This window comes from Chiloscyllium punctatum, chromosome 27 (assembly GCF_047496795.1).
Source record: "Chiloscyllium punctatum isolate Juve2018m chromosome 27, sChiPun1.3, whole genome shotgun sequence".
Lineage (NCBI taxonomy): Eukaryota > Metazoa > Chordata > Chondrichthyes > Orectolobiformes > Hemiscylliidae > Chiloscyllium > Chiloscyllium punctatum.
The window spans coordinates 15,340,204-15,352,323 of record NC_092765.1 but is presented as its reverse complement, the minus strand read 5'-3'; the positions used below and the strand labels follow the sequence as shown (position 1 = coordinate 15,352,323).

Below are 12,120 nucleotides of genomic sequence, written 5' to 3'. Positions count from 1 at the left end.
TTCCAGTTGCCTGCCATTTTAACACCCCACCCTGTTCCCTTGCCAACATCTCTGTCTCAGGCTTGCTGCAATTCTCCAGCGAAGTTCAGTGCACGCTGGAAGAACAGAATCCTATTTTCCGCTTGGCAACTCTACAGCCTTATGGACTCAATACTGAATTCAATAAGTTTGGGGCTTGGGCACCTTCTCCCATGTCCTTACCCCCCACTCCCCCAACACACATCAGGCCTTGTTATCACATAGTCTACTATTACACACAACCCATTGTTAGCCACTAATGGGCCCCATTAGCAGCTATTCATTCTCCTCAGTTGACCACTTTCACTCCTTTGTCTGTCCAATTGTCCTTCTCTCTCCTTCTATCTCCATCTATTGTTTACTCGTTATGCCCTCCTCCTACCCTATCTTCTACATGTGGTCATAAAAGCACATCAATACCTCTACTTCCTCAGGAGGCTAAGGAAATTCAGCACATCCATAAAGACACTTACAAATGTTTATAGATACACCATAGAAAGTATCCTATGCGGATGCATCACGGTGTATTATGGCAACGGCTTGTCCCAAGACTGAAAGAAACTACAGAGACACAGCCCAGTCGATCACACAAACCAACCGCCCCATCCATTGACTTCATCTATACTTCCTGCTGCATTGGAAACGCAAGCAACATAATCGAAGACCCCTCCCACCCTGGTTATACTCTCTTACAACCATTTCCATTGGGTAGCAGATATAAACGTTTGCATACACATACAAATAGATTCAAGAACAGCTTCTTTCCTGCTGTTGTCAGAGTTTTGAATGGATCTCTGTAATGTTAATCAAAAAGTGTGGTGCTGGAAAAGCACAGTAGGTCAGGCAGCATCCGAGGAGCAGTAGAGTTGAAGTTTCCGGCCTAAGCCCTTCATCAGGAATGTTCATCACATTCCTGATGAAGGGCTTATGCCCAAAACGTTGATTCTCCTGCTCCTCGAATGCTGCCTGATCTGCTGTGCTTTTCCAGCACCACACTTTTTGACTCTGATCTCCAGCATCTGCAGTCCTCAGTTTCTCCTACTCTTTAATGTTAATGTCTTTCTACACCTTCTTTGCGGCTGTAACATTGTATCCTGCACTCCGTTCTGTTCCCTAATGCACTTGTATGGTACCACCTGCCTGTAAATCACATTTAGACAACACTTTCCACTGTACCTTGGAACACATGACAAACATAAATCAAATCAGATAAAACGTTTTGTTAGCTACCATCAGTTCTGAAGAAGAGTTACCAGACCAGAAACGTTAACTCTGATTTCTCCATAGATGCTGTCAGACCTGCTGAACCTTTTCCAGCAATTTCTGTTTTTGTTTTCACTTTTACAATCTTCCTCCATAACTGAGGGACCTCAACGCCATAACACACTTCTCTTCTCCCTCTCCAATAATATCATTCCTAGAGTGTGATGCCCAGAGGTGGCCGTATGAGTACCACTTCTACCGCTTTACCCTCATCCACCTCCTTAGTCACCTTCTCAAAGAATTCATTAAGGTTTGTGAGGCATGATCTGCCCTTCACAAAACCATGCTGACTATCCTTGATCACATTATTCCTATCCAGATGTTCATAAATCCTATCCCTTACAATTCTCTCTAAGACTTTGTCCACAAAAGAAGTGAGGTTCACCGGCCTATAGTTACTAGGGTTATCCCTGCTCTCCTTCTTGAACAAGGGAACTACATTTGCTATCCTCCAGTCTTCTGGCACTATTCCTGTAGACAACAAGGACATAAAAATCAAGGCCAATGACTCTGCAATCTCCTCCCTTGCTTCCCAGAGAATCCTAGGATAAATGCCATCAGGCCCAGGGGACTTAACTTTTTTCACCCTTTCCAGAATTTCCAACACCTCTTTCCTACATACCTCAAAGCCATCCATTCTAATTAATTGTGACTCAGTATTCTCATCGGCAACAATGTCCTGTTCCTGAGTGAATACTGACGAAAAGTATTCATTCAGTGTCTCCCCAATCTCTTCAGCCTCCACGCACAACTTCCCACTACTATCCTTGACTGGACCGATACCTACCCTAGTCATCCTTTTCTTCCTGACATACCTATAGAAAGCCTTTGGGTTTTCCCTAATCCTACCAACTAAGGACTTTTCATGTCCCCTCCTTGCTGCTCTTAGCTCTCTCTTCAGATCCTTCCTGGCTACCTTATAACTCTCAATAGCCCCAATTTAACCTTCACACCTCATCTTTACATAGGCTGCCCTCTTCCCTTTAACAAGGGATTCCAATTCCTTATTAAACCACGGCTCCCTCACACGACCCTTTCCTCCCTGCCTGACAACTACATACTTATCAAGGACACTCAATAGTTGCTCCTTGAACAAGCTCCACATATCAATTGTGCCCTTGCCTTGAAGCCTACTTTTCCAAGCCATGCATCCTAAGTCGTATCTCACCGCATCATAATTTCCCTGCCCCCAGCTATAACTCTTACCCTGAAGTGCACACTTATCCCTCTCCATCACTAGAGTAAAAGTCACCAAATTGTGGTCACTGTCCCCAAAGTGCTCACCTACCTCCAATTCTAACACCTGGCCTGGTTCATTACCCAGAACCAAATCCAATATGGCCTCACCCCTTGTTGGCCTGTCTACATATTGCGTCAGGAAACCTTCCTGCACACATTGGACAAACACCGACCCATCTAACGAACTCGAGCTAGCTTTCCCAGTCAATGTCAGGAAAGTTAAAGACCCCATAACAACCACCCTATTACTTTCACTCTTCTCCTGAATCATCCTCGCAATCCTTTCTTCTACGTCTCTAGGCCTATTAGGAGGCCTGTAGAAAACTCCTAACAGGGTGGCCTCCTTTCCTATTCCTAACCTCAGCCCAAACTACCCCAGATGGCGAGTCTTCATCCATCGTCTTTTCCACCGCTGTAATACTATCTTTGACAAGCAATGCCACACCTCCCCCTCTTTTACTCCCACCTCTGACCCTACTAAAACATTTAAACCCTGGAACCTGCAACAGCCAATTCTGTCCCTGTTCTACCCATGTCTCCGTAATAGCCACAACATCGAAATCCCAGGTACCAACCCACTCAGGTGGACAAAGTTAAAAATCACACAAAAGATTACAGTGTCATGCATGCAACTGATACAATATATTGAATATACCAAATCTGGGTATACTGTAATCTTTTGTGTGATTTTTAACTTTGTCCACCTCAGTCCAACACCGGCATCTCCACATCATGTCTGCAAGTTTGACATGGGCAGACGGCTATTCGGCAAAAGCAGGCATCACAGTCTAGTCTCACTGCCCTCGCCTGATGACCCGAATGGATGCCAGCCAACGTTGAGGGTGAGGGCAAGCGGGAAATTTTCTACTATTCCAGTCACAGAATTTAATTCAAAACATCAAACTTGCATCGCGGAAGAAAGCAAACGCGTTCAAAGTCACCGCCCAGCCCAGCTCCTGTCAAAAACTGCAAGGTTTTGCACGGACAGAGGATACTGGCAGGGCTTATCACGGCGCTGCCTGGATTTCCCTGCAACTTTGAACAGCGTGCAGCCTGGACTAAACCTCCAACTGCAATATGAAGGAAGCACATCCAGACTCTGAAAGGTGCAGGCATTCCCGGGAGCAAAATATTTACCTTGTGCGGCCAGGCTCCTCGGGATCGAACCCGTTTTCCCTGGTGGTTGATGACACCGCCCCCAGCACTGCAGAAGAGTGAGAGTTAGAAAGTGAGAGTTACACTGAGCCGGGTGCCTTTAAACTTGTCTCTGACGTGGACTCTTCCCTACAACATGGGCTGTTCCCCTTGACAACAGGATTCATAGCAAAACAAAGTGACTGGACCAGAAGTTCTAATCACGTCAGGCGTGAGTAGATTCATGTCTGAATGTACAACCCAGAGCAAATTACACTGAAACTGACGTAGTGTCTGCCCTTAGTATTGATAAACTCTGATCAGAGAGGCGATTTGTCACTAATTCTGCTGTGTACTGTAAATAGAACATTAGAGCGCAGAAATAGAACATTTGGCCATCGATGTAGTGTTGCCCTGTCAAACCACAATCTGAAAGGCAAAAGTGAGGACTGCAGATGCTGGAAACCAGAGTTTAGATCAGAGTGGTGCTGGAAAAGCACAGCAGGTCAGGCAGCATCTGAGGACCAGGAAGGGCTTTTGCCCGAAACGTCGGTTTTCCTGCCTGACCTGCTGTGCTTTTCCAGCACTACTCTGATCTAAACCAATTTGAAGCCCACCTCACCTACACTATTCCATTTTCATGCATATGTCTATCTAATGACCATTTAAATGCCCTTAAAGTTGGTGAGTCTATACTGTTGCAGGCAGGCCTTTCCACACCCCTACTACTCTCTGAGTAAATGCTTTCCATTTCTTGTTAGGAATGGATCTGTTTGGCTGTTCCTAAAAAGGCACCTCCTGTATCCTGAACTGCTGTGCTCTTCCATCACCACTAATCCAGAATCTGGTTTCCAGCATCTGCAGTCATTGTTTTTACCTCTATCCCAGGATTCAGCCAAGGGACTCTCTTTCCTACTGGCTGCAATCCCTGTACAACTCCGTTCATAAATATGCAGGCCCCATACCTGTACACAGCACTCTCCAGCACAGCCTCATCAGTGCTCTATAGGCAGCTAGTTTCTGATGTATAATGATTCCAACAGCGTTCAATTCCCAGTCTTCTTATCAGACTTAGGAACGGATCTCTCATATATTAGATTTTATAGAATCTCTACAGTGTGGGAGCAGGCCATTCAGCCCAATGGATGAACACTGATTCCCCAAAGAGCATCTCACCCAGACACACTTCCCATCTTATCCCTGTAACCTTTGCATTTTCCATGGCTAAGCCATTATTCCTACACATGCCTGGACACAATGGGTGATTTAGCATGGCTAATTGACCTAGACTGCACATCCCTGGAGACTGTGGGTAATTTAGCATGGCCAATCCATCTAACCTGCACATCTTTGTACTGTGGGAGGAAACCTATCAGACACAGGGAGGATATGCAAACTTAGTTGCCTAAGGGTGGAATTGAACCCGTGTCCCTGGTGCTGTGAGGCAGCAGCACTAACCACTGAGCCACCATGCTGCCCCAGTTGATCTTTGTCACCGGCTTCTCTGTAGCTGTAACAATATGTTCCATCTTCTGCTCTAATACCCTGATGAATTTATTTAAGTTATGATTTGTCTGGATAGCATGTAAAGCAATACTTTTCACCGTATTTTGGTACATGTGACAAATCAAATATAAAATGAGGCCACAATGAAGGTCCCACCTTCTTAAAATGGCCCCTCACCGAGGTGTGGTGGCCTTCAGGTTAAACCACCGCCAGCAGTGTCTCTCGCTTTCTCTCTCCCTCTCTCTTTAATTACTGAGCAATTCTATAGTCTCCTGAGAATAAGGCAGCTTTATGCATGCAGTTGTAAGTAGTTGCCTCTGTTTTTAATATCCAAAATCCGAGCAATAAAGGCCAAAGTTTTCCTCAACTTCTTAAATACAGGCTGCACTTCCATGCTAACCTTTTGTGTTTCATGCGCAAGGGCACCTGGATTCCTCTGTGCTGCAAGGTTTGGATTCTGTCAACATTTAAGCAGTACCATGTCTTTTGAGTCTTCCTACTAAAGTGCCTGATCTCGTACTTTGCTGTATTAAATTCTGACTGCTACATTTCCACGCACTAACTCAACCTGTCCATAACTCCTTGCAGATTCCTTATATCCAATGTTGGGTGGCACAGTGGCTCAGTGGTTAGCACTGCTCTCTCACAGCTCTAGTCTCCCAGGTTCAACCCCAGACTTGGGCGACTATCTGTGTGGAGTTTGCACATTCTCCCTGTGTCTGTGTGGGTTTCCTCCAGATGCTCCGGTTTCCTCCCACAGTCCAAAGATGTGCAGGTTAGGTGAATTGGCTGGGCTAAATTGCCCATAATGCTAGGTGCATGATAGAGATGGGTCTGGGTGGGTTACTCTTCAGAGGGTCAGTGTGGACTGATTGGACCGAAGGTAAAAGCAATAACTGCAGATGCTGGAAACCAAATTCTGGATTAGTGGTGCTGGAAGAGCACAGCAGTTCAGGTGATTGGACCGAAGGGCCTGTTTCCACACTGTGGAATCTAATCTAAATTTCCAGTGTCTGCAGTTTTTGGGGTGGCCCAGTGATTAGCACTGCTGCCTCACAGCACCAGGATTCCAGGTTCGATTCTAGCCTCGGATGATTGTCTGTGTGGAGTTTGCACATTCTCCCTATGTTTGTGTGGGTTTCCTCTGGGTGCTCCAGTTTCCTCCCACAGTCACAAAGATGTGCAGATCAGATGAATTGGCCAAGCTAAATTGCCCCATAGTGTTAGGTCAATTAGTCACGGGAAATGAGTCTGGGTGGGCTACTCTTTGGAGGGTCGGTGTGGACTGGTTGGGCTGAAGGGCCTGTTTCCACACTGTATGGAATCTAATTTAATCCTCCCACTTGCTTTTGTATCATCAGGAAAGGTAATTGCCATCCTTACCTGGCGTGGACAATATTTGGCTCCAGACCTACAGAAATGTGGTTGACTCTTAATTGCCCTCTAGGCAATAAATGCTGGCCTAGCCAGTGATGCCATATCCCCTGAAAGAATCAAAAAAGGTTATGTGGATTAGTCATAGTAATTCAGGGTTATAGTGTAGGGGTGAGTCTGGGTGGGATGCTGTTCAGGGGGTCGGTGTGTCCTGTTTCCAGTTCTACAATCAACAGTTGTCCAGTCTGTTGGAATCTTCCCAGAATCCAATGAATTCTGGAATATCTTGACCACCCTCTCTGTAGCCACTTTCTTTAAAGCCTTTGAAACCTAAGCCAGCATTTATTGCCTAGAAAGAAATTAAGACTCAACCACATTTCTGTGGGTCTGGAGTCATATGTTGTCCACGCCAGGTAAGGATGGCAAGTGATGCAGGTATCCTGTCCTGTGACTAGTCTGCATTTAGTTCCATCAGTTTGTCAAATACTTTGTCCCTTGTTAGAGAGTCTGTTACGAGATCTTTCCTCCCATTAGCACCTTGGTTATAGAGTCATAGTCATAGAGTCAACAGCACGGAAACAGATCCTTTCGTCCAACCAATCCGTGCTGAATATAATCCCAAATTAAACTAGTCCCACCTGCCTGCTCCAAACTTTTCCTATTCATGTATCCAACCAAATGTCTTTTCAACATTGTAATTGTACCAACTTCCTCTACATGCGAACCACCCTCTGTGTAAACAAATGTGAAAACTAGTGCAAAATTTCAATTTGAATTATCTGCCAATTCCCTGTTATGAATTTCCCAGTTGCATCCTCCAGGTTCTACACTTACTTTAGCTACTCTCTTTTTATATACGCATAGAAGCTATTGCTGTTTGTATTTATATTTCTTACCAATTTACTTTCTTATTAAGGTTCTCCCTCTTTACCAGCTCATGGTAGAGGACAGCATATTATTTTGGGGAGCAAGAACGATTATCCCAAGTAAAGGTCACTGCTGGACACTGGCTGAACTCTACCAGGGTCATCAGGGGGTTTCCAAAATGAAGCTATGTCTGATGGCCAGGCTTGGATGCAGACATAGCCTCATTGGTGGTGTAGTGCCCAGAATCTCAACAATGCAAAAATTATTGCCAGCAAATCATCCATATCCATGGGCATGGCTGGGTTAACCTCAGACTCAATTGCACGTTGACAATGCAGCTCCTTTCATGGGTTCAATGTTCTTAGTCATTGTAGGTGCCCACTCAAGGTGGTTGGACATTCATAGGGTCCATCCATTAGACATGAGAACAATGATAGAAAAACTGCATGCGTGTTTTTCAGCACATGGAATCCCAGAAGTGTTGGTCACTGATAATGGTCCATCATTTACCAGTGGGGAGTTTGATCATTTCTTAAAGTCAAATGGGATATGACATATAAGGACAGCTCTGTACCATCATCTAATGGCCTGGCAGAAAGAGCAGTCCAAACTATGAAGGCAGGCTTGAGAAACCAGCCTACAGCATTGCTAGATACCAAGCTGTATTATCTGACTATAGGATCATCTTGCATGCAACTACAGGGATAGAACCAGCAGAGCTGATAATGGGTAGAAACCTCTGCACCAAATTAAATATGACCTTTCTGAACCTGGGGGAAGGGTAAATGGCTTCAGGAATGTCAATGTCGGACAAAAGACGCCGCTAAGTGAGCGAAACATGCAGGGGACCAAGTTTGGTGTAGGAACCAGGGAAATGGACCCACATGTATGTTGCAAGGCCAGGACCAGTGATGTATAAAGTTTGGGTAGGTGTGGCAGTCTTGAATGAGCATGTGGACCACATGAAGGCCGCAAATTCGCAAACGGTTCAGGTGCAAAACAGTACCCTGCCCCTTGGGACAGTCAGAAATGCTGCCAGAACCCATGGGTTCATCCTCTCCGTGAAGTGCAGTTGAATCCTCTGAATCCAGGAGGGACATGACAGATATTGTCACCACATTGCCTTTGCCGCCAGAAGAAGAGAGTGAAATTATACCGAGGTGCTCCTGGCACAAGAGATAAACTCCTGTGTGTTACATACTGCCCACATTGGATTCTGAGTCAGAGGAACCTTCCCAGGGCTCTCCAAGGAGAAAGACTGACCTATGTCCTCGGACACGGAGGGGGAAGGATGTAGTAATTGTAATGAGGTCAGCCTGGGGTGACCTCATTAGAATATGAATTCCCTGATTGGGGCTATTAACCTGGTCCAATCAGAGATCCCTGGCTGACAGATAAAAAAAAGGTGAACCCTGTGGTTTGAAGGGCAGTGCTTGTCACTGGCCACTTGGGTGTTATTCATATCTTCCTGGTGGTGGAAATTGAATAAAGATTTGCGCACTTTGTGTCCTTTCACTGTGTCTCACACCTGCGCACACACACCATGGGTGCTGGGGAAAAAATAAGCACTACCGCACTTAGGCAGTAGTGTGGGGATAGAAAAAAAAGGAAAAAAAAAAAGGAAAAAAAAAAAAAAAAGGTGAACCCTGTGGTTTGAAGGGCAGTGCTTGTCACTGGCCACTTGGGTGTTATTCATATCTTCCTGGTGGTGGAAATTGAATAAAGATTTGCGCACTTTGTGTCCTTTCACTGTGTCTCACACCTGCGCACACACACCATGGGTGCTGGGGAAAAAATAAGCACTACCGCACTTAGGCAGTAGTGTGGGGATAGAAAAAAAAAGGAAAAAAAAAAAAAGGAAAAAAAAAAAAAAAAAGGTGAACCCTGTGGTTTGAAGGGCAGTGCTTGTCACTGGCCACTTGGGTGTTATTCATATCTTCCTGGTGGTGGAAATTGAATAAAGATTTGCGCACTTTGTGTCCTTTCACTGTGTCTCACACCTGCGCACACACACCATGGGTGCTGGGGAAAAAATAAGCACTACCGCACTTAGGCGGTAGTGTGGGGGTTAAAGAAAAAAAGAAAAAAAAAAAAAATAAAAACAGGCTTCTTGCAAAAAAAAAAAAAAAAAAGGTGAACCCTGTGGTTTGAAGGGCAGTGCTTGTCACTGGCCACTTGGGTGTTATTCATATCTTCCTGGTGGTGGAAATTGAATAAAGATTCGTGCACTTTGTGTCTTTCACTGTGTTTCACACCTGCGCACACACACCATGGGTGCTGGGGAAAAAATAAGCACTACCGCACTTAGGCGGTAGTGTGGGGGTTAAATTAAAAAAAAAAAAAAGGTGAACCCTGTGGTTTGAAGGGCAGTGCTTGTCACTGGCCACTTGGGTGTTATTCATATCTTCCTGGTGGTGGAAATTGAATAAAGATTCGCGCACTTTGTGTCTTTCACTGTGTCTCACACCTGCACACACACACCATGGGTGCTGGGGAAAAAATAAGCACTACCGCACTTAGGCGGTAGTGTGGGGGTTAAGAAAAAAAGAAAGAAAAAAAAAGGTGAATAAAGATTCGTGCACTTTGAAAAAAAAAGGTGAATGTCAGAGATACTGCTATAGTCAAGGACTATTCATGTATAAATAAAGGGTGATGGGATAGCAGTCTCTGGAGTATTTCAGGAATGTTGCAGACAAGTTGAAAACCAGAACTTTTGCGTTCTGAAGAGTAAGTATCAGGTCTGGACATCAAAAAATTGGAAGATGCTGGGGTGGGTTGGGAAGGTGCAGAATTAGCTAAACCAAAACTATGTAGAGCTTTAAAATGATATTAAAAACTTTGTATAAATGTTTGAATTCAATAGACATGAATCATACCCCTTCAGTGCTTCACAATTCACAAATCACAGTCTCCCCCGTTACTGATCCACCAATCACAACCTCTCCTCTGTGCTCACTGACCCACCAATCACAGTCTCCCCCTGTGGTCACTGATCCACCAATCACAACCTCCCCTCTGTGCTCACTGAAACACCAATCACAGTCTCCCACTTGGTCACTGATCAACCAATCACAACGTCCCCTCAGTGCTCGCAGTCTTCCTCTGTGCTTTTTGATCCACCAATCACAGTTTCCCATCTGTGCACACTGATTTGCCATCTGTGATCCACCAATCATGATCTCTAGACTGTGCTCTGTGATCCACCAAACACAATCTCCCGTCTATGCTATGTGATCCATACCCAAACCAATGATTTTATCGATGGTGATCCTGGTCTTGAGAACTGGCAAGAGGTGTGGAAACATGGGAATCGAGTGCACTGCTCCAGTTGGGTCTGAGCGAGAGCAGTTTGTGGATGACATCTCCCTGTGAATTTCCCAATTGTTAGTAGTTGTGTGAGAGTGGGACTGACAGGGAAGAAATGTCAGTGGCAATTTGCTGCAGTTATTTTCAAGGTTAATTGTCGGGGAGGTCGGGGCGAGGGAAGAGGGTGTGGTGTTGCAAGATTGAAGCTTCACCTTGAGCTGATGCCCATTCTCGTTCCACCCCTGCAAAAACTGCTGGCAAACCTTACTTGACTTTGACTGAAATCGTCTTTTCTCAAAAATATGATTTCCTTCAGAGCAGTGTCATTGTGAGGTCTCTCAAGCTAGAGATTGTAGCTTTAAGACAGGTACAGACAGGTGCTAGTCTAACTCCGAGCCTATCTCAGGGAGCAGATCCATCTTGATTTGAAATGATGTCTTTTGCAAACTTGGGCTTTCTGTAAATGTAGCACAGCCAATGATGTACCTTTGTTGTGTGTTCAGTGCCTACAATGCAATTAAAGGTTCATGAAAGGCAGGTTATAACTAATCTAGTGGAATTCTAGGAAGATGTTATGAGCACTGTGGACAACATAGATATGGTGAATCTGGATTTCCAAAAGGCATTCGACAAAGTGCTGCACAAAAGGCTGCTGCATAAGATAAAGATGCATGGCAATATGGGTAATGTCTTAGAGTGGATTGAGGATTGATTAATTAACAGGAATAAATGAGTTGGCAATCAATGACTAGTACAGTGCCTCAGGGATCAGTGTTGGGACCGCAATTATTTACAATTTACATATATATGATTTGGAGTTGGGGATCACGTGTAGTAGTTTGTGGATGACACTAAGATGAGTGACAGAGCAAAGTGTGCAGAGGATTGTGAGATTTTGCAGAGGGTCATAGATAATTTAAGTGAGTGTGCAAAGGTCTGGCAGATAGATTACACTGTTAATAAAAGTGAAGTCATCCATTTTGGTAGAAGTGACAGTAAAAAGGACTATTACTTGAATGGTCAAAAATTGCAGCATGCTGTTATGCAGAGGGACTTCAGTGTCCTTGTGCATGGTGCAACAGGTAATTAAGAAGGCAATGGAATGTTGTCCTTCATTGCTCAAGGGATTGAGTTTAAAAGCAGGGAGGTTATCTTGCAGCTGTACAAGGTACTGGTGAGGCCACATCTGGAGTACTGTGTGTCGTTTTGGTCTCCTTACTTGAGAAAGGATGTACTGGTACTGGAGGGGGTGCAGAGGAAGTTCACTAAATTGATTCTGGAGTTGAGGGGATTGGTTTATGAGGAGAGACTGAGTAGATTGGGATTATATTCATTGGAATTTAGAAGAATGATAGGGGGATCTTACAGAAACATATAAAATTATGAAGGGATTGGATAAGATGAAGTAGAGAG

General features: G+C 44.7%; 1 protein-coding gene across 2 annotated transcripts in view; it reads right to left on the bottom strand.

The window, feature by feature from the left end:
• Nucleotides 1-3,755, bottom strand: part of LOC140453282 (CD276 antigen-like) — a 44,874-nt gene extending 41,119 nt beyond the window's left edge. For both annotated transcript variants that reach the window (XM_072547843.1, XM_072547842.1), the window contains exon 1: nt 3,658-3,755. The gene's annotated coding sequence lies outside the window, so the exon portion shown is untranslated. The remainder of the gene's footprint in view (nt 1-3,657) is intronic.
• Between the last annotated feature and the right edge of the window lie 8,365 nt (nt 3,756-12,120).